This window comes from Ischnura elegans, chromosome 5 (assembly GCF_921293095.1).
Source record: "Ischnura elegans chromosome 5, ioIscEleg1.1, whole genome shotgun sequence".
NCBI lineage: Eukaryota > Metazoa > Arthropoda > Insecta > Odonata > Coenagrionidae > Ischnura > Ischnura elegans.
The window spans coordinates 29,456,962-29,483,017 of record NC_060250.1 but is presented as its reverse complement, the minus strand read 5'-3'; the positions used below and the strand labels follow the sequence as shown (position 1 = coordinate 29,483,017).

At 38.9% G+C, this 26,056-nt stretch overlaps 1 protein-coding gene across 1 annotated transcript in view; it reads left to right on the top strand.

The window, feature by feature from the left end:
• LOC124158644 (metabotropic glutamate receptor 2-like) overlaps positions 1-26,056 on the top strand; it is a 630,302-nt gene that overhangs the window by 229,908 nt on the left and 374,338 nt on the right. The window lies entirely within an intron of this gene.

Sequence of the window (26,056 nt, the reverse complement as noted above, 5' to 3'; positions counted from 1 at the left end):
CATGAGAGCATATGCTTATTCAGAATATGAATGTGATGTTACCTTTTGCTAGTCACAATTGTGGGATTGTTTTACCTATAAGAAAAAATTCTAAGTGCCCCAGGATTTGGTAAAATAATCCTCAGTGCAAAGAATACTCGCATGAGAGGGCTTAACTTATGTGTGAGGTATTCTTTCATGGCAAAGGTCAGGACAAAGGTTTAAGTTTCCTCAAACTCTTAAAGGGCATATATTGAAATTTTGGGCTATATGAGCGTTATCACATTCCGTTCTTTTTGCCCCATAAACGCAGTTCATATTAGGTTCATAAAAGCAACGAATATTCTCGAACACTTTTTAATCATTTGTGATGCATTATTGTCGTTCCTAGTCAAAAGCAGTGTATTCATTTAAAAAATTTAGTCTCGCTGTCAACTTTAATTAAGCTATATTCTAAAGTCACAGAACTGTAGTATCATTTCTGTATCGTATTATTTCGATTATAAATGTTCCTTGAGGGAGAAATTACCGCCTCGATTCATATGGCTCTTGCAATCATTTGCTTGCACATTTTCCTCATCCACTTTTTAGTTTTTCGGTATTTTTGGTCATTCCAAAAATTTTATTTAGGCAAAAACAAACATTTCTTTGACGCATATTACGGGGAAATTCCGTTTTTTAAAGTTTTCAGGGTCTTATTTCTTAGCTCCCATGAATGAACAGTAGGAGTAGATGCACTCCTGCAGGAATGTATTTCACTTACTTGTTGAATGATGCGTGGTTTTTTTCAGAATCCCGCCTTGGTATTTGTGCCTCTTTCATAGTGCAAAAGCTTGTCGTGTCATTTGCAATGCTGCTTTGATAAGTGTTTTTGTTATTCTTAGAATACATTTTTGCCGTTATAACTGGCGGATAGGCTTTCCTATCTTTATTTACGGGTTATTTTCCGAGGTGATTTTTCCCAAAAGATGGTCTTTCGCTGCGCGTGTAACAAAAGTTTTCAAGTTCACAATCCGTGGCAAGCGAATTGCATTTGGATGCTTCGAGAGAGGCGAGAGCTTCTCGAGTACCGCATGTTTACACGGTATCATCAGTGAAAATAAATTCATGCCTGAGATATGGGTCAGCCGTATTTTTGTGTCAAAAACATTTCGTATTCTCAGAAATTTTGATTAGCTTCTGTGAGATAAAGCTTGTAGAATGTATGCCAAGAGAGAATTATGTTTACTTACTGCAAATTTTGTATTTTTTGCACATTCATCTCGCATCGAAGGCTAATACATTCTCTCAAATGACTCTGCGATTAGTGAAAAAAGTATTTATATGAACTTACTATCTCCATGGCTCACACACTTAAATCATGCTGAAAAGCGTCGAATTGTATAGAAATAATCTTTTTTACGTTTGTAATTTTGCAACGAGGCTTTCACATTTGAAATGTTTTTTCATTACTTATATGCCTCTTTCACCATTATTAGGAAATTTAATGGATGTGTTTTCACCTCCCGAGTCTTGGAAAAGACTTTGATGTTATGCTTAAGCTCGTTTTTGTTAGTAAATGGATTGTTTCCAAATTATTGAGCAATGAAATTAATGTTACCAGCTTCAGAATGTTTGTCATGGAAAAAGATATTACTATCCTTTAAAATGCTTTCGGTTGCTATAATGTTAGGAAATCTGTAAGGAGTAAGGTTTTATGTGAGAGATAACTTTTTACGTAAAAATCAAAGAAAAAAAAGAGAGCATATTAATTTCATTGAAATGTTGAGTGTTTTTTTATTTGCATGTACAAATTCAAATAGAAAACTATTACCTGAAAATTATGATGTACCTGCTAGGGGCCACCTATAATTATGTTTTCTATTATAACTTCTTCTTATAAAATTATTTTGTTGCCTGTTTTAGGCTTTGGTAAATTAACTTACCATGTTATTGCTATTTACTTACCTGTAAGTATTTCTATGACGCTATGACACCTCAATTTGTTTACACTATCTTACAATTCTTACTCAGTTAGGAAGGAGCCATGACTGTCAGGTGAGCTGCGGCAAAGTTCGCAGAAAATTTCATCATAAAAATCATAGCCACGGTAATAGCTATGCCTAAATCCTATCTGCCGAGAAGTAATGAACCTTACTACAGTTTCTGCCAGTTTCGAATTGCTAGGTATGTATCGAGTTTTTCAAGCGTTTTTCCAAATGGCAACTTAGCAACTTTTATCCGTGCCTCATAAAGAATTTTATGGCTACGGCTTATTACTGTGCACCTCAATAAATTTCATCCACTTCCAATTGAATGACCTAACGTTTAATAAAAAAAATTAAATTCAGCTGCCGATCTGTGCAATAGACACTGCTTGCGATGATAAATGGCTTCAGTTAATGTAACAGTACAATTTTTTTATGCCAAGAGACGAAATGATTCATGCAACGAACGTAGTCACAGCAAATTTATTTTTTCATAAATTCCCAATCCATCCCTGCATTGCTTGATTGACAGCTCAAAACCTAACTCGACGCCGTTGAAAACCGAACGCTACCGCGCACCTAAAAACACTTGCACGGAGGATTTTGGCCTCCATCTCAAAGGTCGATTAGAGATTTAAGTTTAAAATGGATCAACTGCAAGAAAACTCAAGGTGTTTTCGCATTAACTTAAATCTAAGGCTATAAATGAAGCCTCAACTTCAGCGTTGTTGTGGGAAATGGCTAACTTGTCAAATAAAAAATTAGGAACCGAACTTTTAAAATTCGTGGAAACCCTTCTTGAGTTTTAAATTTAGTAGGAATAAATCGAAATACGAAGTTATTCGTGGTGGAAGGGGTCCGTAATAGCAATAAAGAGACTTGGTGACTTTCACAGTTTATTAAACATAGAACAACGTTCTTGAAAATGGCTTGACAGCTGGAGCCAGTCGTTCTTTGTTGATTAAACTGTGAAAGTAAAAAGTCTCTTAGTTGCTATTAGTGTGAATAACATTTAAAATTGAGATTAGTGACATAAAAGATACGCAATTGTCGAATAAAGCCGATTAAACCAATCTCGTTCATCACGTGGTCTCACATTTTTGCGATTTCAATCTTGGTCGCATGCCAATAGGCAATAAATTCCTCTTGTTTATATTTTCTCTGAGGCTACCTCACCCTAAGATATCTTGGCCGCGCCATTGCTATCTGTGCCATCTCCGCCCCTTTCACCATGGCTCTGTATCTGACTGAGGCCACCGTCTCTCATCATTCATTCATTCTCTCTCTAACAAAAGCAAGAGCAGCAGACGTCGTCCATCATCCGCGGAGCGGCCATATCCCGCTGCATCGACCTTCTTGCTTCAGCCATAGAAACAATTTTGCATCGATGTTTTAACAATGGAACGGTGCTTATTATAATGGAACATGGTCAATCTCTCATGGCTTGATGAAATACTGATTCATCTGGATTCAGTCGTGATGAGCCTTAACACAAGAAGGACCAGACTCGTCGGGTGACGGGTAACCTCTACTTACTTAATCAGATTGCTTAGAATTTTTATTCTGTTGCCTAATTTTTTCTCACTTTTTATTTATTTTTTATGGTACGTAAACTGTTAAAATATAATTTGATTTCTTTCTCATAGAAATGGAGTTATACTACCTACCTACCTCAAAATATCAACACCCGTTAAAACGACGGGTTAAGCGTTTCTATTTTATTTGTATCGGTAACGTGTGTTTTATTTAGGAAATTACTATGTAATGTCACGTAGAGCCATTTGATGTTTTAGTTATCACATTTATGCATTCAACATGTTGTGGATGGAAATAAGCAGCACATCTGCCTTATCGAGTGGCGTGTGGTAGGCTTGGGCAGAGGAAGCAAGAGCTGTTCATTTTAAATTTCTAATTGTAAATGATTTGTAAAAAATAACTCTGTTGTATTGATAGGAAAGGTTATATACAAATAATTATCTAGTGCATTGAAAGGTAACGATCATATTTAATAAAGTTGTCGATTTATCTTAAAGTAAACGAAGAAATATGTCACCACTATCACTTCCCGTAATTGACAATCAAAATGACGGGTTGTGATTATTTTAAGTTCTTCTAGGTAGCCATACGACCCGGGTGCTTCTAAGTGTTAACCACTGGGTTGTTAGGATTTCGTCCGCGTTCTGAGGAACGTTCCATGGAACTCCGAGAACAAATTCGTCGGAAGTCAAATGATTTAAAAAAAAGTGTTATCAAAAAAACTTTTACATAATTTAACGCATATCATAACGGAGATGCGGAGGTGCCAAAAAATGCGACAGTTGATTTAATCAAATCTAAAAATTTGGTTACAGTTAAAATAAATGCCAATCAATCGAGGCGTTTATCCTGATTGGCTTAACAAGTACGTGCTTATTCCGATACTTTCGTCACTAAGAGTTAGCTACAGATAACATTATCCAGCCATTAGAAGATAATGCAGCAACCTTAACGAGAGATTTTATCAATTAGAATAGTTTATCAATGAGTCGCGCTTAGTTATTAATTAATAAACTGATTTTATAAGTTAGAATAATTGCATAAATCTGTAGAATGATCGGGATCTTCGATTTCTACTTTAGACTTGTTCGTACCCTCGCATCTACACATCACTCACTATGTTTTCGTTGTAGTCCACTTCCTCTGGTCATGGAAGATACGTTGCCTCTCTCATCTATTCAGTTTCATCTCAACCTCTAACGTCAGCAGCTGCTGCGGTGGACGTCCATGCCATTTCGCGCCGAGCGGCCATCGTGCGCGCAGTAGCCATCTTGCTTTCGCCTTAGAAACGTTTTTGCATCAAGAACGGCTTGGTTTCTGAGCCACGGTCATTATCGGAAATTGGCTTGTCAATTTTTCTAGTGTTTTATGTAGCGTCGTTTGCTGACAAATACCTCATATCCCACAAGATGTCTTTTATGGATCTCTACCGGAATTTCCTCGGCAGATTTATGAAAGCTATTCATCAGATTTATCTTTCCCGGAGCAAAAATACCTACTGAGAGGCGGAACAACATCATGTGCGCGCCAGTTGCTCCGATTGCGATTAATCTTCATTTGAAGCGCTGCCGAGTGCGAAGCCGAAACACGCGGAACGGGGCATTTTTTGCTCTCAATGAGCTCTTTGGGCTCGCATGTAAATTCTGCGAGCTGAAAGAACTTAATGAAGGACCGTAACGCACGAGGCTGTGTTGCAGGCCTCTGCGTAGCACGTGTGCATGGCTGAGCTTGAGAAATAATAGGGGCGGTGATAACGTGAGCATCATATCATAGCTCGGTCCTCACCAAAACATTCAAGGAAAGAGATACAGTTTTTCAATTAGTAGCATCACTGATTCAGTGTGTCACCTCAAATAAACTAAGCAGTCAGTCAATGAAATTAAGATGTTATTTAAGAAGGTAGTTCAAGTCTGAATTCGAGAGATCCGAATTCCTATTCCAGTCAAGGAAACCATGTTAGTTTCTAACATTATTGAGCTGCGATGTAATCGAATAATAAAGGTTGTATTAGTTGATATCATCCCTCGGATGACCAAGGCTTATTAAAAATTTCAAATAACCTGAAGTCGTCGAGTTGGAATTCAGAGGTAAGAAAATGTGAAGTGTATTACGCAAAATTCTTCATTAATTCGTATCTATACATTTCCTGCCTCTTTTGATGGAACGAATGAACACTTTTACGCATTTTGTTGAATTCTAATAGATTTCGGAAAGATTGCTCAATGAATATCTAGTATTTATGCCACTCCTTTTTTTTAATAAAACGACCCAGCTTTCGACGAATAATCATCATCTGGAATGAATTATTGGCTATTTATCTTATTATTTTAACCTAAGATACGAAATGGAAAAAAATGAATATTGAAGCAAACGCCAAAATAAAGAAAAAGATGGGTAAATGTATTCGTTTACGAGGATGATGTCCTGGCTATTAAAAATATTCTAAAGTAAAGAGACCCATATATTTCCATTTTATCGATCCATCGCCTACTTTTCGTGCTTTTTATGGCGAATAATCGACGGCCTTGCATACCTATATAGCATATAAATTGATGACGTCCATAACAATGCCTTGCTGTACACCACTTTTCAGCTGCTTCCTCGAACTTCAGCCTCGTTATTATGTGGGTTGTCTAGGGCGATTATACAGTGTACAATGTACACCTCAATGAGATATTTACCCTGAGCAAGTTTATAGGACGGGGACAATGACGTCTTCAACTCATAAAAATTGGCGGATATTTTCGGTTTTCTATTTGAAAATTATGACAGAATGAGAAAGTGAGGAAAACGTTTTTTTTTTAAGCGTTTGATGCTTTTACGGTGAAAAAATGCGATGAATTTTTCCAGTCTCCTGAACGAATCGGGCTTTTAATCTCTGCCGTCAGATTCAATGGGGTCCTCAGGGGTGGTTGATACTATGTGTTAAGACGACGAGCTAATTGCAAATTTAATGGTTAGAAAAAAGTGGGAAGTAGATGATGATGGTCTTGTAACTCTTTCGCGTCGGCATCACTCTTGCTGTGAATCCTTTCTCGGACATTGCCATGACTGCTCCGTACGAGGAATCGCTCGACCTTTTTCGATTTATCTCCAGACTTCACTTTGGGGAAGATAGGAATCACTCTAGTTTCCCGTCCTCCCAAACATCCTACATCCCTTCATCCCAAAAGGAAGGCAAGTCTTCTTAAAAGTGTTCACTTCTTCGTCTCAGTGCTGATAAATTCTGCACAAGATCGTATATCGGCTCCTCTTAGAGGCTTATTAAGAGGGATGCTTGCCCGGTAAGCTACTGTGATTAATTTTTTTTCGGTCTTTCGAGTTTTTTCCTCCGATTTTCTGGATCGGATTAGTCTCTCTGTCTATCGACGATACGTCTCCCGTTGGCAGTGATAGATGGTGAAGTACTCCGTAGAAAAGTCGCGAAGGATTTTCCCGTATGTGGTCCTTTTCTTTAGTCCTTGGGGAAAACGTTTTCATTTCTTTAATCCCATACTACCGAATATAGCACATATTTGCCATTATATTTCGGGGTGATCAACACATTCAACAATTACACGTGCATGAACAACCGTGCCCTGGATAGGGGCAACCTACCCAGGTGGGAATTGAACCCGCGACCTCTAGTTTCTCCGGCAAGGTCTTTACCCAGCCGCCACCGAGGCCGGGCATTTCGTCGTATCTTATTTAACAACCAATATATTATATTAATTTAAGATTGATAATTGACCCCAAAAATAAATGGATAAATGGACTGCATTGTATAATAGGATACGGGAGAAAAAACGCACAATTGTCGTTGCCACCTTTCGTCGAGTAGCGCCTGCTCTCATCTCCCCCGATGGTTCGCCTAGGTGCCTAGTTCTCTAGCTACACACCGTACTACTCCGGTGGCACAACAATACTACTCCCCCTTCATCGTGAGCTAGCGCCACGCATTAATTATTAACAGTTACCTCATAAGAGGACGGTTTTTGCAGGCCGCACCTGGTAGCCTCTCTTCCAATTACTAATAAACACATTGTAAGAAAATTCCACAGAGAAAGAAATCACTCGCCTTGACCCAAATTCGAACCCGCATCACCCGTATTTCGGTGGAGTGCTTTAGCCAGTTGAGGTTACGAGGCGTTATTCCCCTCTGGGTAACCTAACTTACTACTTATTTTCTAGGTAACTTAACTGACTGTAGCTCTCAACCGAATATCTGGGGAAGCAAGTTCGAATCCCGGTCAAGGCTAATGATATTTTCATCCGTGGAATTTTCGCACAATTTGTGCATTGCGGATGACTCCGTAAAGTTTTCAAAATGGCTATTACCGGTATACTTAAATTAATACTAAGCACTTATATTGTCCTTCCACCTACTATATCATTTCAATGAATTGCGATTTCGGGTACCTTTGAACCACCCATTTCCGCTGAGAAGGCCAGGTTGCCGCATAACATTCTGTGAAATGAGCAGCGCAGCTTAAAGTGGAACTGTCACGACTACAGGGGGTGGAGGAAGGTGCAGGTTATTCCCTCGGGTGGTCTCTTGTCGCCCTCTATCCTAGTCGAGTGGGGTGCCTCTCCTCATGCCGAAGGCGTAGGTGAAGAGGAAGAGAGTGAGAGAGAGAGAGTCGAGAAGATACTCTCTTCCGTCGTCTTCCCCCTTTTTGGACACCCGAGCACTGTGGAGCATCCTCGAATGGCCGGCGTGAGAAATGCGCCTTTGATGCCCGACGCAGGGAGGCGCCACTCAAACGACGGAGTGAGGAAGGCACAGTACGTTTTACGGCATCTCAAGACTCGCAACTTTTAGGGGCATAGCACCTCAATCTGACGGGCAAGTCCTGCAAACGTGCTATTTGCACGTGTATGAGACGCTTCAGGTGAAGCAACTTCAAGTATTCTTTACTTGAATTTTAATATTTCTCAATCCTTGGATAATGTTCTTCAAGACCATTACGATTTGAAAGTTACATAGAATTGATTACATGTTGAGGTGTTTGTAATTTTACGGCCATAAATAGATTAAATTAATTCATTTCTCGTAACTGTTACAAAACTGTACATTCATCCAGGACTGGAGCTATGGTTTGGGCGCTGCAATAAAGAATCGAGGCACAAGATTCGTTGACTCCATTGACTGTTAAATTAAGTTAGCGATGTAGGAGTTGAGAAGTTAGTAGAAAATGCAGAAAAAGCTTTCATTAGGAAGAGAAAGAGGCAATATATTGAAAAATTAAAACTTAAAAACAGTAAAAGTGCAGAAATTCATGAAGACACAGGCAGGCACGCAGGGAAAATGCTTGCGGATTATTATTATTATTATAGTATTCTACCGATTAAGGTAGGTTTCCATGGAGTACGCAAGAAGTGATCTGGGAGCCTCCCTTTCCTTTCAGCACTGACTTCTTTAACTCACAGTAAGGCTTACTCTCTTTCAATCTATCTAAAAATCCTATTCTTCTCCTTCCCCTCCCTCGTTTCCCTAACATTCTACCCTCTAGCACCATTTTCAACATCCCCTCACCACTAAGCACTAACTCCATCCATACCTTCTGTCTCCTGCGTATCTCATCTAAAAGCTGCCTCTCCTCGCCAACCATATCCAGCACTTCGTCGTTCCTTTTCCTCTCCGTCCATTTCACCCTCTCCATTCTTCTCCATACCCACATCTCGAATGCCTCCAATCTTCTCTCGTCTTCTTTCCTCAGTGTCCACGTTTCCGCACCGTAGAGAGCTACACTCCAGATCAAACTCTTCACTAGCCTTTTCTTTAAACTCTTACATAACGATCCTCTTAGTAGCTCCTTCCTGTTCATGAACGCCTCCTTCGCTAATGCAATTCTCTTCCTGATGTCCTTACTACTGTATCCATTTTCCTCTAACGTACTGCCTAAATAGTTGAATTGCTCAACCTGCTCAAGTTTTTCACCACCCACCTTTATCTTAAGTCTCACATTCCTCGCTCGTGATGCTTTACAAAACCGGATTACCTTAGTTTTCTTGTGATTAATCCTCATCCCATATTCCTCGCAACGCTCGTATAACGCATCTACTAGAGCCTGAAGCCCCCTTGCTGACTGGCTAATCAGCGCCTGATCATCCGCGAATCTCACTGATTTGAACATCATTCCTCCCACTTTTATTCCAGCTTCTAACTCATCCCATGCTTCCCTTACCATCTCTTCAGCGTACACGTTAAAGAGCAGCGGCGATAGAGGACAGCCTTGCCTCACACCTCGGCCAATGCTTGCCCACCCGGATTCTCCGTCCGCTACCCTCACTTGCGCAGTCTGGGCCATATACAGATTACGAATCAGTCGTCTATCCCTCCAATCTACATCTATTCTCTTGAGAATATCCATTAACTTTACCCAGTTCACCCTATCAAACGCTTTTTCAAAATCCACGAAACACGCATATACGTCCTGGTCGTGTTCTAGGTTCCTCTCCACGAGGGACCTCATTATTGCTATTGCATCACGAGTTGATTTCCCCTTTCTGAAACCAAATTGATCTTCGCCCAAATACTCGTTTGCCCTCGCCTCCATTCGTCTGTTCAATATCCTCAGCACCACTTTCGCCGCGTGCGATATTAAGCTGATAGTCCTATAATCTCCGCATTCCACAGCTTTCTTCTTTTTCGGAAGCGGAATTAAAACCGTCTTCACGAAATCTTCCGGCCAGCATCCCTCCTCATAGATCCTGCGCACTAGTTCGAAAAACCTTTTCTTACCTTCCTTCCCTAGATTCTTCAGAAGCTCACACGGGATATTGTCTACGCCTACTGCTTTCCTAGCCTTCATATCACGAAGTGCTCTCTCTATTTCCGAATCTAAAATACCCGGCCCAAGATTATCCTCCTCCACTGCACTTTCCTCCTCTAGAGTCAATCTCTCTGGTCTGTTCATTCCGTCATACAGGTCCTCCACGTATTCCTTCCATCTACTCTGTACCTCTTCTCGCTCGGTTAGCATCCTCCCATCTTTCGCCTTAATTTTAGACATGGCTTGTCCTCTTTTGCCGCCCGATAGCGACTTAACTTTGGCGTACAACGCGCCTATTTCTCCATCCTTCTGGAACTTTTCCATTTCCTCACACTGTCTTTTCCACCAAGCCTCCCTTGCTCTCTTAGTTTCACGTCGTAATCGATTATTCAGTTCCCTATACATTCTTTTTCCCTGTTCTGTGTCTACGTTCTTCCACTTCCTCCTCTCCTCCATTTCCCTTATCATGTTCTCCGTTATCCACGGCTTCTTTATCCTTCTACAGTCAACGTAACCAATTGACTTCTCCGCCGCTTTGACTATTCCCGTTTTAATATTATCCCATCTTTCCTCAACAGTCTTAGTACTTTCAATCTCCCGTATACTAATGTCCACTAGTTCCTGATATTTTCTCCTCATACTCCCCTTCAGGGCTTCTACGTTCCATTTCTTCGCCTTCCTAACTTTCATAAGTCTTTTGAATCTGACGTTGCATTTCATGAGCACTAGATTGTGGTCCGAATCAGCATCCGCTGCGGGGAAGCTGCGCGAGTTTTTCACACTATTCCTAAACCTCTGTCTTACCATAATGTAGTCTATTTGATATCTCCCCACATCCCCTGGACTTTTCCACGTGTACCTTCGCCCTTTATGATGATTGAACCACGTGTTTGTGATGAATAATTTGTTTCTCCTACAAAATTCTGCTGCTTTCTCTCCCCTGTCGTTTCGTATTCCTAGACCAAAATCTCCTATTTCGTTTCCATCCCTGCCTTCCCCGACTGAGGCATTCCAGTCCCCCATCACTACCAGATTTTTCTTACCCGGTGTGTCTCTAATTATTTCCTCGAGCTGTTCATACACCTCATCTACTTCTTCTTCCCTATGATTGCTAGTGGGCATGTAAACTTGGACCACCACAAGGTTGGTGGGCCGCGCCTCAATTTCTACCACCAGAATCCTATCGCTTACCTGGTCTATACCTACCACACGCTTACCCATCTTCCCGTTTAATACTAAAGCTACCCCTCGCTGACTCTCTTCCCCTCCACTATATATAACCCTATACCCATCACTCCAATAGTCCCCCCCATCCCTCCACCTCACCTCGCATAATCCTAAGATATCTATCCTCCCTTTATCCATTTCCCTTTTGATATTTTCTAACTTCCCCGCCCTCATCATAGTCCTCACATTCCACGTCCCTACATTAATAGCCGACTTCTTCTTTTCCATCTTCTTGGTCTTCTTTTCTTCCTTCTTCATTGCTGCTGCAGCTGATGATGATGATGATAAGTCTCTGCAAGGATTTCGCATGTTGGCGACCCCGAGGACCTTGCCGACCTCGCTGCCGTGCCCGACACCCGCCCTTTGCGGACGGGTCCCGGGCGATGAGATTCCGAGGCTCATTTGGTTGTACTCCATGTTTACAGGGAAGAGATAGTTGGTAGGGTTTCCCACTTCCATTCCAACAGTGTTTTTCACGTGACACCATCACGTGGACTACCTTTCGTCTGGCTCCTACCCTTCGACCTATCTGGCATGGGTGGCCCTACCGGGAATAATTTAGAATTAATCCCGCCAGTGCAGCTCTAGGGGTCATAGGAACGCGCAAGCCTTTCCACCGCGACAAGGTTGTAGCCCAAAGGAAAGGAAAATGTTTGCGGAAAATGTTTGCGGATAGAATGAAAAAAATATTAGGGTTGGTGGACTAACCTGCAGAAAAAATTCCCTACCAATGAAGTTGTATGAATGGAAAAATTAAATCTGCTCAAATTGTATATCTTCAACAGAGATGTGGTATTTTGAACTCACTAAACGTACCTATTATTGGAAGTAGAAATCCGTGGAAATATTTTCCATCATTGCCGTGAATTCTAGAGTCATTTTTAGATCGATTTAGTGTGCATTTTTTTGGAGGCTATGCTACATAAAATTTGATTTGCGTTTGTAAATCTCATAGATACGGCAATTCAAGAAGATATAGAATTTTCATGCGAAAATGCTACCATGACGTGGGTTAAGTCAGTGGTGTGAACTTTTTCGCGATTCATGGTGTTGGGAAAGTGATTGATGGGAGAAAGAGGGAGATCAAAGTAGTAGCTCCCCGAGGGCTTTTCTAGATTTTCTACGGATTGGATCCAAAAATCCGGGCACAAAATCCTTTCCCATATCTTCTTCTCTGGAGCATTGGTTGGGGAAAGACGTTCCCGCCCCTACCGTTGGAAGACTTTTCACTTGTTGTGTTTTCCATGTCTCATATATTGGTTTACAGGTCATTCTGCATCTACCTAACGTAAAAATTTTACACTATCAACCCCACTCTCCCCGATTACCTAAATATTGAAGATATTTTTTTTTAATTTCAAGTTGCAAAAAATAACTAGGTATCTGCTGCATAAAAAATAAATACGAAGTTACGATCCACATAACTCATTATTATTTTAAATTTCCTCGTTTTTGTCCATGGATATACAACTATGGCTTCATTTATGATATGCGTAGGTAGGCGCGAAAGCACATTTTTGGAAAAGTTATTAAACTGAGATTTCAATTGATTTGCTGCATTGTATGTTTCATTTTGGTTTTAGCGCTCATTAGCTTAAAACTTCGTCTATTAAAATTTCAAATCATCTCCTTCAGTTATGTTGATTTTGTTTTAATCTGCTGATGTCTTTCAGAATCCTTTGAAATTATCAAAAGGTCGAAAAAGTGGATTTTTTGTGAGGGAATCACTGAACTAGTTCAATGCACTATCAAATTAAATGAGCCATATGGACATTCACCGGCACGAAAATCTCTCAGAATCGATTTCTTCAAAAATTTCCAGCGTAATCGCCCTCTAGCATTTTAATTATTTGCTGTAAAATTCCGGGGAATGGTATTTATTCATTACTTACAAGGATAAGTAAGTATTTCAAATTTGAAAGAAGCCATTGTGGATCGGGTTGAGTGGCGTTGAATTACCACGGTATGAAATAAGTTCTTGGCTATGACAAATCCTTTGCCGTACAGTTTCTTCACAAACCTCCGACAAATTGGAACATTTTAAATACCCTCTGTTAGAGGAGCGTGATACCTAATTGGTTTGACCTCTGACCCGAGGATCTCAGGTGGTTTTCGGATACGCCTAAGCAAATATCGAGATCGAAATGGCTAACGGAAAGGGAATGGCTTCCCCGCTCGGAATATGTTTTTTAAACACTTGCGGCTTATTCTGGGGTGAGCTTAACCCTGAAATATTTTACTTAGGATTCAATCACTGAGGGAGTGATCCATGTATTGGTTTGGGAAATTTATCTGTGAGAGGATTTTCTTAATGAATTTTGCCAAGAAAATTTTGGTACGTTCGATGACTCAAAATTTTATGTTTAATTTATGATTTTGTCGTTCAAGATTCAGTTTGTCGCGTTGGCTTGAATGTTAAATTTACTCATAACATAACGTTTTATTATGCAAACTGGTAGTATTTTGCGACCGACTTCTGACTTTTAAACTAAGTTATCATTTTTAGCATTCAACGTATTAGCAGTAGGTATGGAGTGTGGTATGCTACTAGTTAGAGTGCTTAGTAGTTGGTGTCCCGGGTTCGAATCCCTTGTGAAGTCTTCAGACACCCCCAAACATTTTCCTCATTTTCCTTTGAAATTGATACACCTTTGGCTTAATTCACGGTTCACACTTTCCTCGCCCATCCAAACCAATTCTCGGGATGAACCACTGAGAGTAAGTGATATAGCAGATCCTTTGTTTTCTATTTTCTGTAACTCAAATTTGGAGTTTTTACATTTGATGTAATATAGAGACATTTTGATAGAGGAAAATGTTGAATGGCTATTCAATAAAACTTAAAATTTTAAGATGATAATTAAAGCGTCTATTTAAATTTACATGAATTATAAAGCAATAAAAAATCTGATCGAGCGAGAGTCGTCTTAAGTAATCCAGTGAAATATCTTGATAATACAAGAACTTGTGTCTTCCGAATGACCTACTTACCTACACTGGGCGGTAACGAGGTAAAAATCTGATTTTCTCAGTGGATCATTCGCACATAAAAATCTGATGTTTATTTTCTACAAGTGGCCTTGATAGAAAGGATGAATATTTAAGGCAAGCAAATGTTTTGTAGAAAGAATGTTAAAATAGCCTTCAAAAAGACATTTCCTGATTAATTTCATGATATTTCCATGTAATGTACAGATAGTAGGTGTCGATATTGAATCTCCGTTTCGCACTCGTCTCCTCACATCGGTCGACTTATTACGACCGAATTAAAAATAAACTAATAAGAAGATTGAGCTGATGGAAGCTTCAACAACATATTTGTGGCATTTTGACAGCAAAAAGGAGTTCGGGTTTTCTTCTAGAGCCTCATATGCTCAGTATGGCTATTTGAATCGCTAACGGTAGGAAGGCATTATGTCCAAGTTGAACGATATTTCTGTTTTCTTCTTTAAGTTGTTGATAGATGCAAGACTCAACGTTTCCTACTAAAAGGAAACATTATATGGAAACATTTGCTCGGTGTTATTAGCATGAAATGTTTCCTTTTAGTAGGAAACATTTAGTCTTGCACCTAGCAACGACTTAAATAAAAAAAGACAAATCGTCCAACTTGGACATAATGCCTTTCTGCTGTTAGCGATTCAATTATGGCTGCGATGGGCGGAAATGGGTTAAGAATTCTAACTTTGAGCGTTCTAATACTTTTTATTTGACTATATAAGCTTCCGACCTTGCCACATAGTTGTTCGAGTAAGTTCCCGTTTTCAGAGTGGTTGGCCACCACTGCCTTAAATGGCTACTGCTAATTAATTAAGGATTCACAAAGCGTCCGCTTCTTTTCATCCCGCCTTTCATCCCTCAACCCTATTGGTCCATCGCAGACGGCTTTACCCACCCTTTGACCGCTGCCTTACGGACCGCTCGTAAAAACGCCCCTCGTGCGCGGGCCTTTTGATGGGTGCGGTGGGTTTAACAGCAGGGTTTGGAGCGTTTCTCTCTGCTATAACCGTTGCTGTAATACGGTCAGAATAATTCTGAGGAGGCATATGCGAGTGTAATCTATGTAAACTTCGATACTTTATTTAGGAAACAAGGAAAAACACTGTTTTTGGAAATCTGATTTTCAAAATAGATATAAAAGTAAACTCATATAGAACTCTGATTGTCATGATATAAAAAATAAAGTAAACCCATAGAAACTATTTTAAAGGCCGTTTTATGCTGAGCACGCAATTGCACAACATAATGAAGTGTGAGTACGTAGGTGCAGTCGAAACTGCGTCGTGCAAAGCGGTGAATTGTTCGAACACATGCGAGAAAGCACGGGAGTGAGATGGCAACATTGCCCCTGTTCTAATTTCTTTCATACATTCGAGAAATTTTAACCCATGATGAGAAATTAATGCAGGTTTAACCTGCAAGATCACCTGCCTGTAGAAACGGCTTTAGAAAAATCATTGCGATTTTAAATATACTGCGACTCCGGAATTCGATTCAAAATTCGGCGTTTTTGGTAATGGAATCATTTTCTCGTATTTTCGTCCCCATTTAATTGCCTCCGCTGTGCTCTGGACGGGGCTATCCGATTCTTGTGAACATAGGCGGATCCAGGGGGGGGTGCACGGGGGCATGTGTCCCTCCCCCCCAGACCCTTAAAAATATGCTAGATTTTTAATACGGTACCATTATCATTGCGTTCGTTTAGTATGACGAGGTATCCTTGTGCCTCCCCCCCCCAGAACAAAATCCTGGATACGGCCTTGCTTGTGCCCCCCAAGAAAGAAATCCTGGATCCGCCCCTGCTTGTGAATGAAATAGACAATTATCGCTCACTCACTCAATGACTTGAACAGCAGGTTGGTTTGAATGCGTGAGAGTAGAGGTACCCCAAACTAAGCTATAGGCGTGTGAATATCAGATATTCAGTGTAGGGAGGCCAGCTCCTTTGCCTGGGCCACCACGCACTCAGAGGAATTATTTTACAAATGCCCGATGGCTTCACTTGGATATGTATGAGGTTAAAAATCGTTTCATTCAGTTTCATTGCATCAGCATCGTTTTTAATCAGTTCGCAAGACTCATTTCTAGTATTCAAGGAATATTTTTTGTGTTGCAATTTGAGGTTTCAAAACCTTCAAGGTAACAGTATTTGTGAGACTGTTGAGCAAAATTCGGGAGCACCCATTTCAAACTGGCTACATGGCCTCGTAATTTGATACTTCTGTAATGCATTGCTTGACTATCTAGGGGTAGGAGAATGGTGATTCATGTACGAAATTCAGTAGTTGACTTTCGGATATTTTTTTTAAACATTCACTAAAAAACTATTTCTCTTCCAAACTAAGCTGAAGTGTATTGTTTTTAATTATGTTACTTAACCCCTAAGTTCTCAGAAAAATATGGAAGCTTAGCACCACTTCGTTTGTACGCTTTGGGAGATATATCTAGGCCTAGATTAAAGATCAAGATATTTTCTATCATTTTTAAAACAAATGCGAAGTAAATCCGAATGTATTGATGCTGATTTTTTTTATAATTTACTGAAAATATTAGTTCTAAGTGTGTATGTGTATAGTTTTGTGAAGGCAGTGGTTTATTTGGTGTGTTCTTACCTACACATGGAAAGGAATTCATAGGGACTTCTTTCAAACATTACAGTTTGTGAGCACGTAGGTGCTCTCACATTAAATATAAAATATATCTTAGCAAAAAAAGTGACGAGATGAAAGCTATTGTAGGTACTATTTACTTTCATGCAACGGAACGAAATGATGCCTCACGGATTTTTACATGCTTATCCTTGACTTACTTCGTATGTTACGTGGATATTGTCCTTTAATTGATAATTAACCCACTTTTGATTGTCGCATTGGCTTCAGGTTTTGCACACTTGCTTGGTAAGGTTTTTCAACTAAAAACTCAATATTTAATCGTCAGCGACCTATTAGCCCCGACTTTAGATCAGTGACGTGAACATCACAAACAATACGCCCGGAAACGGTTGACGTTTTTGAAATCGTACTTTTTCTTTAGCAGTTTCAAATAGACTACGGAAAAAGCCGTAAAATCAAATTCCCTGGACATAACAGATCTCTTTGATTTAAGCTAACATGCCATCATCAGAAACGAAGTATAGCTAAAAACGAGCTCATTGATCCCTCTATAATGCTCAATCTACGAAAGCACATTTTCCAGCAAGGAATTTAAACTGGGAATACAACTTCTCACGGTTGAAAGCTACAGCCATCGCTTGCATTTGTGGAGACGGTAAGATAAGATTCAAGGGAACCAGAAACATTACTTTGGAGTGGCACCGACGCACGGGGTGTTTGCTCCAAATGTTTAGTACCAACGGGGACGCCAAAAGCACCCCAAATTCCTCTCCGCGAGCCTCGACGCATTTCCTTCCGAGACGCAGGGATTAGGCCCGCCGCCATTGGCGGATGAGGAGGCTGAGGTATTTCCGAGAGCGCCTCCGTTGCCATGGGGATAAAGGCTGTAACGCTCCCGCTCGCCTTTTTACCATTCCATCTTATTATGCGCCTAAATTCGCCCGCCCCTCATCCGATGCACGCCTCCGAGACCCCATCTTCATCTTCCGGCGAATGAAATAAACTTTCCCTCTTCCTTACAAAACTTCCCCCGCAGCGGCTATAATGCCCGGGGCGAAATAAGCCTTTCCTCTTTTGTCGCCTTCTTTTCACAGGGAGTTGCCGCTACCGCAGATTTTCTCTCTTCGACGTATCTTTTTCAACCCACCATCAATGTTTTTGCATACCAAAGAACGCTGCTTCGCTCTTCGTATTTTTTACTCAACGGATCACCTCCTCAGCCTCCTTTTCAAACAGACTAGCTTCTTTCCCGACATGCACACGTTACCACGGTTACTCCCCTCAAAAAAATCCAGACTATAAATAGCATTGCTTCATGAAGGTTTGAAATAAAATCTCATCATTATCATACTCTATGTTCCAGAAGCATCCAGAATCTCATAATACTCTCACTGAATTGGAGTTTAATTTCATTCGTAAGGTGTGTATCTAGGTGAGAGTTTGTCTATTAATAGTGAATGTAAACTTTAAAATAGATTTACTTTCAGTTAAATGTTAAGATCTATCTCTTTACTGGATGGAATTCTATTTGTTTACAGTGAGATTATTGATGGATGTAATACATATTTCCTGAAATTTAACCTTCAGATTCACCTGAGTAAAGTATCGCGTAAGTAGGAGTTTAGAATTTTTCAAGAACGGTAGGTGTAGCAATGGTAATTTGGCACAACCAATAATTGGAAATTTCTGGTTTCAATGATAAAATAAAGTTTCATTTCTGTTTCTATTGGGCATACCTCTGCTGTTTACTGCTGCGGCGAGGCTTATTTTCTATCTCAATTCAATTATACAACTATAGTTTCCATCTAATCACCATTTCAACCGAAGACATAACAAAAACCTGCTGTCTCATAAACGAGAATCTCAAATTTAATAATATGTTTGCTCTAACGCTTCAGTTGTAAACAAAAATTAGGCATCAAAGCGAATCTTTCATTTTATACCCGTCAAAATCGAATGCCACCACTTTTGTAGAATTTGTCACATTATCTTTCACGCAATGGAATACATATTTATATAGCCATATCATGGAATTTGTGGAGATAAAGTGATTACTTCTTGTGAGCATAATCTCATCCATGAAAGCGGTAAGAAACCCTTTCCCTTTTAGTTAATGAACTCACTTCAGCAGGACCAGAGAGCAGTTTTAATATTGTAGGCTATAAGAAACTACTAATATCTGGATATCAGTACATGTGTACGTATGAATTAACATGAGGTACGTAAAATCGATTTTTGAGGCCAAATAAATGAAAATTGGTTTTTTATTGATCCATACTTCGACTAAGACGTGAAATTAAAATTAAATACGTAAAAATTTATATTTATACAGTTGAAACTAACTCTGAAAAGTTTATTTTCAACTATCTTTTGGAGTGACTAATCTTGAAATAAAGATAATATTCATAATAAGTATGATTTTTCTCTTTAAAACCTTAGCAATGAAATATTTTAAAATTTTAACTTAGCATAATAACTCGACTTGAGGGAATTCTAATACTTAGATCTTAACAATCAGATTTTACTCATTTGTCCGTGATCTTCTGAAATATATTAAATGCCTTTTGGAATGAAAATTCATTGACACTATTTAGACGAAATAATGAATGGAAGAAAGGAATAACCATTCCCACGAAGGGAAATATCTGAATTCATTTAAGCGCCACTCTCTGTTTAAAGAAAAGAAATATCCGTGGCCGTTTGAGTTGGGCCAACGCATTATTAGCTCTGCGGTTGCGGTCATGGGTGAGGAAGGGGGTGGCTAAGCTGTCAGATGCTGAGCTAAAAAGGATTTTCTCTTCGTTGGCATAAAAATTGGGAAAGGAGTGAGAGCTGATTTGGAATCAGAGCCTTTAATTCAAGCCTCAGATTTTGTTTACCCGCGGTAACAAGAAACATCCCTCAATTAGCGAAAGGAAATAATTAACTTCTCCACAATTAGTTATTCTTTCCTTAGTTGGAACGAAATTGATGGTATTTATGCCCACTCCAATCGGCAAAGGAATAAAAAATGAGTGCTTTTTGTTCATCGTTCATATTTGAAGTTAGCTTCAATAGGGACTCTTTTTTGATATTATAAGTTATTTTCTCTTTTTTATATCATGCAGGGAAATTCTGAATCAGTCATCACATTCACGTGCGATTTCAGTCGTAATTAGCTATCGATTTTTTTATTTTAAATTAAACTTTTTAAAAACTAAATTACACTTTCTCATACTTGGAGTTTATTATAAACAAAGAAAGTTATCTGGTAGTGAACGTCAATTCTCATCGTAAAATGAGTCATAGGATCATTTTGGTTTCCGTTTCTTTTAGTGCTTACTCCTGTTTTTCCCTTGTGTTAAGCAGTGATATATGGAGCATACCGCTGGGAACTGCGTGTTTTGCATTTTTAGCCATCGCATTTAAAAAAGTGGTATATATAATATTCTATTCCGCAGATTTATATTTTCTGAAGGACTACTGAATACTGTGTACTTGTACGTTCTGGGAACTAATCTTTTCGTTGTGAATATTGAGTTATAAATTTCCTACCTTATTTAACTCCTTTTTTGTTTTAGTTTAGTTCTCTCCTTTTCTCTTAAATTCTTGTCCAATCAATATTTCAAATAACTTTGACGCAAACAAATTTTTTATTATAACTCTAGATCATTCTTGATCATTTAAACGATGGCAGCGCAGCCATCAGATTTTGCTGGCTATTTTTTTAACTATCAAGATACAGGTAAAATCAGAAACACATTGTTAGACTGTTGCATTGTCATCTAGTTCTGAGTTATCCTGAAACTTTCAGCTCGATAACAAATCGGAAAGTGGGTTAAAATAGTGTTGTAAGATTTGACCCGGGCAATATGGCAAACAATAAAGCGAGTTTGTGAATACGTAATGATATAAAAAGATAATCATACTATACGCTTCCACACCACTCCACTCCGAAAATGTGGTGAGGCAAACTTTTGAGGAGCGTGAGAGACAGAAGTGGTTTTCTGCGATCCTGGAGAGCCCTGGAGGGCGATCAACCCTTGATTTAGCTTTCGTCGCACAGGGGCGGGCAATGAGGGCTGTCGTTGCCTTGGAGCCGAGAGTGCCGCTGACGTGTGAGCATCGTGAAAAAGAAATGAAGAGATTGAAGCTCCGCTTGACTGCTTCCCGCTCTTCGAGGCAATTAATTAATCGTCTCCGTGGGAATCCATGGGAATCTTTGCGTTCGATTCGGGGCTTTGTCGTCGCCTATCTGTCCCCAGGATCCAGTCCCTGAGTACGTGAGATTTGGGGGAAGCGGAGCCATGTGGAGGATAACGGAATACCTCATTCAGGACTAGTGATACATTATATTGGGCTATTTTTAACTTCTTGGTGTGATGATGAGAAATGCCAAAGGTATTCAAATAAAACAGCATGTACGAGGAAAAATTTCTGTTACATCATTTTTTTAGAATATCAACGTCCTGTTTTTTATTTTATTCTATTATTATTAAGATATTATTTGCTGCATAATTATAAATAAATAAATAACTCCCTAAAGATATTTTGTCTCGTGGCAATTTGCGGTCGAGAAGCAAAACACCGATGTATCGGCCCGAGGCACTAAGAGGGTCAATAATACTCTGGACAGTTACCCGCTTAAAAAATCTGAATTTATTTATGCTATGCCTTGAATAACTTGCCGTTTGTGATGACTGGAGGTACAAAAATATGGCAATTATTCTGCTCATTTTTTGCCGAAATAAAATATGTGTTTTGTAGCATTAATTTTCAAATAAATATCGCTAAATATCGATCACCTGTTTACAAGTTAAAGATAATGTCATTTACTTAGAGAATCCTGGTTTATGCGTCATGTACCCAATTTTTACATCACATTCTCGAGTGTTTTCGATCGCTGAATGGAATCAGAACGTTTAATGTTAAATGGTTTACAAATTACACCACTCTCTGATGTTTCTCAGGCAAATTTAATTATTAACGGAGTCCTCACTTAGTTCATCTCTTTATGAGATTGGATGAAGCTAATCAGTACATTATTAACAGAGGACTAGAACCTAGTTTTCTTTCTAGGCGTCTGTCCAAATTGATAATATTTACTCCAACCATCTGTCGGTTACTGGATTTTTTTTATGGAAAAAAGTTTTTACTTTGTTTTTCCACCGATTTTTTATAAAAACAGTACCATTGTTTCAAAAATTAACGTCATTTTGTGGTTAATATTTTAAAAATTCTAAATGAACAGTAAATTTCACATAGTATCGACAAATACCATCAACTTTATTAACGCTGTTGGGTTGTTATCGCTCCATCGCCCACTTTCTACCTATCATGACTTAATATTTGGAAACGCCTCCACTCATTAACATATCTTCCCGCTTCCGCTTCTTATTCTTCTTGTTTCTCCTCTAGCCCTCCATCAGAAGTATCTGCCCTCCATTGTGCTGTCAGATTTTAGAATAGCTTTTTTTATGCGAGAGTGGAACAAAAAGTATAGGTCCAGGGGCTACGGTTGGTTACTCTCTCGATTGCGGTCGTCGACCTTCGTATTTGAGATTTTGAGCATTTGAGATGTGAGACTTAAGACATTCGAATGATATCTCACCACTGATCCACTCATCCGTGGATGAAGAAGGCAACCATTAAATCGGGGATTTTTCGATCAAATTTATAACTTTCGTCATGCTACTTCGGATTTCGCAAGCAAAATGGCCTCCTCGTTTAGAAATTGAGTTTGAAAGTTTAATCTCTTACTCTTTTTTCCTCATTCATTCAAATTATATTAACGCAAAGATTGACCAACTGCATCCCTCCATTCTCCCTACCCATTCTATTTCCTTCAATTACTAGATGTTCTTATTTCTTGTGTCCTGTATATGCCCTAAGTACTTGTTTGTTGGTATTTACCAGGGTTTCCCTTCCGTCTTCCTTCTATTTTTGCTCTACTATTCCCCCTTTAATTAATGAATACTTTCATATGATATAACTTACTGTGTCGTTCTCTGGCATCCTTCTACTCCACAGTTCACTCTCATTTTCTATTCTTCGGGACTCCTCCTGGTTAATCATAGTATCCATCCATTTGATACTCGGCGTTTGCCATCAGCACCAGATATCAAAGACATCAGTTCTTTTCTGGCTTTTTTCTCTCCTCAGCCAAATTTGAATAGTTAAAACTTTGATTTTCTTGCAAAATTTGACGAGTATTTACTTTATCTTGAAACTCAAGTTTATTCACTGCTCCTAGTGTACCATGTCTTCTCCTTGAAAAACTCTCATCTCAAACTTCTCAAAAACTCTTTCACTTTGGTTCTGAAGCAGGGACTAAAGAGGCTTCTATTTGTGTTGGTATGAATGTCATGGAAAAATCCACCGCTTCCTCTGAAAATGGCCCTTGAGGACTCTAATAGGCCTGTCGCTTCCTCATTTCTCTCATGAGTTGTGAACTGACTTACTGTTTATCCTAATCTTATCTCTGTGTACTATCTTAATAGAGTGATCATGGTGTTGTAGAGATGTGACGAGCAGGATCATTATATGTATGGAAACAGAAATGTGAAATGAGAATTACAGAAATAAGAAATGTGAATTTAGTTTGGAGAGGGACGTTTAGAAATATTTTATCGCGATCACCCCTGTCTGCCAACTCATCTAAGTATTAAGACGTAAATAGAAACGAGTAAATTGTCGAAGCAAACGCACGCTGAACAACGTCATTGTCTTGTCGCTTTCATAATGAACATTTTATAGCCGATTCCCATAAGAACTAGCGACTTCCTAACTGAATGATGACGCTGCCATTTTGAAAAAAAAACAGTGGTAAAGTAAGTGCTTATTGTGGAGGAAAACAAAAATCATGACAGCATAAAATTATGAAACATGCAAATGTGCATACCTTTTCTGGAAAAATCTACGTGTAACTGATAATTTTTCAAAGCAAGAGTACTTACACCTTTTACATACACATACTATACACTGACACACACATACACATACACGTAATTTCGTATTTCGTAAAATCTTGATGAAATGTGCTGATACGACAGTGAAAAGACATTATATGGTAATAATAAAGGAAGAAATGACGCGTAACTCCAGCTCCGGATAGACTCCTTCGCCGAATTTCGATAAAGGGTGGTTATTACCCATGGAACAGATGATGAAGCCTTAGTGGCTATTATAACTTTCATAACTCCGTGATAGTTGAGTAACAAGTTACTGAGCAGCCTCGGTTTTGGATTAGGAAACCGGCGATTCCAATCTATTCTCACTTGTGATAGCACAGAAGGGTTTTCACTGGCTTGAGGGTGAATGCGGGAGCCAAAGGGTGAACGATGATAGCGAAAGAGCGTTTGCTGAAACAATGAAAGCATGCTACCGGCTGCATATTACATAAGAATATGATATTGCTCGATTAAAATATTTTTGTTCTCGGCTCAATGATCCCAAGATTAGATTTTCTCTCCCTTTCTCAGAAAAAGAGAAATTTTAGGTATTTTGCATTGTAAATTGAGAGAAATTGTGAGTAAAAGCATTTTTGAAATTTCCCGGAAAATCCTTTTCCTGATTTTATCAATAAATTAAGTTAAAAAAAAAGTTATCGGTTTTCTTAAAAATAAGGAACGATAATTCACGATGCATGAGGCGTAGTTGTTGAGTTATTTCACATCACGCAACGTATCTTCGAGCTTTGAAATGAAATATAAATGTGAGATTTAAAAAGTGCTAACATTTAAATGCTGTAGTGCAATTATTATTAATACTCATGCTGATTAATTGATAGTCTTGAAATTTATGGCTTTTAAGTTTTTCCAAACAATCATAGCCTTCCAAATAATTTTCATTTATACTAGAAGTCTATACTTTCAAACATTTTAGGATTACAAGGGAAGTATGTCAAAGTAATTATTCATCATAATTTCATTAAAGTGAATGTTGCATGTGAAAATTTTATATTGGATAGCAACAAGCCAAATATGGAATAAATGAAATTTTTTCGTGCTATCAACTAAGACAAGTCATTCATAAAATAGCACGCCTCGTGTAAGAATTTTGCCATTCGTGTAACGAGATAGCGGGGAGCAGAGTGGGTATGCTTAAGTGCCTGGCTTCTCGGTGGCTCAGTCTCTTACCTACTTGAATCTCTTTTGATGTTTTTCAGTGATAGACATGACTGCCGCACTGCGACAGAAGGATTAGCCTTAGAACTTAGACGCATTGCCCCAGATCGCAGTAGTAAAGATTCTTTTGTCAACCAAAATATCTGAGCTAAAAACTGACGAATTGGTTTAATCATGGCGGAAGGATTACATACAATCGTGCTAAAGCTCACGTGTCTGATAGTAGTTTCAACATCTTCTCTACAGTGATGTACTCATTTGAGATTTTGTCTTGTTGTATTACACTTGAAGTTGAAAGAACAAATATGTTTAGAAATTTAAAGAGGAATTTTTTAAGCATATTGGAAGCTTGATGCGTTATGAGCTAATTTTGCGATTCCCTCGTGATTTTTTGTGAGATGTTTTTGGCGTATACAGTATTTTTTACCGCCAGAGATAATAGCTCACTTAAAAATTAACTCGTTTTTTGCTTAACATCTCTTTAAAGGCGAGAAACATTTGTAGGATTTACTTTTAAAACGCTAATGACTAGAATTCCTCATACTGTAGCGTGGAATTTGGTAAACATGCGTATGTGAATCATACATTTTGGAGAAAGAATCTAAAGAGAATAAACGCTCCGTGTGATTGAATCAGCATAGAGGAATCCCGTCTTTTAGAGTGGTTAGCCTAATTTTTCAATCATCAGTGATATCAGTTGTCTTTGGCATATTAGTGCCTATCTAATGATTTTGCGCATGTGTCAATGGCTAAAAGATATAACAGCTGGCTCTATAACAATATCGTCTCAAAAATAATTTACCTATTTCACAATTGGTGCAATAATGTTGGCTATGGACTTGCTTTAGCCCTATATCAATTTTCCAAAGAGATGC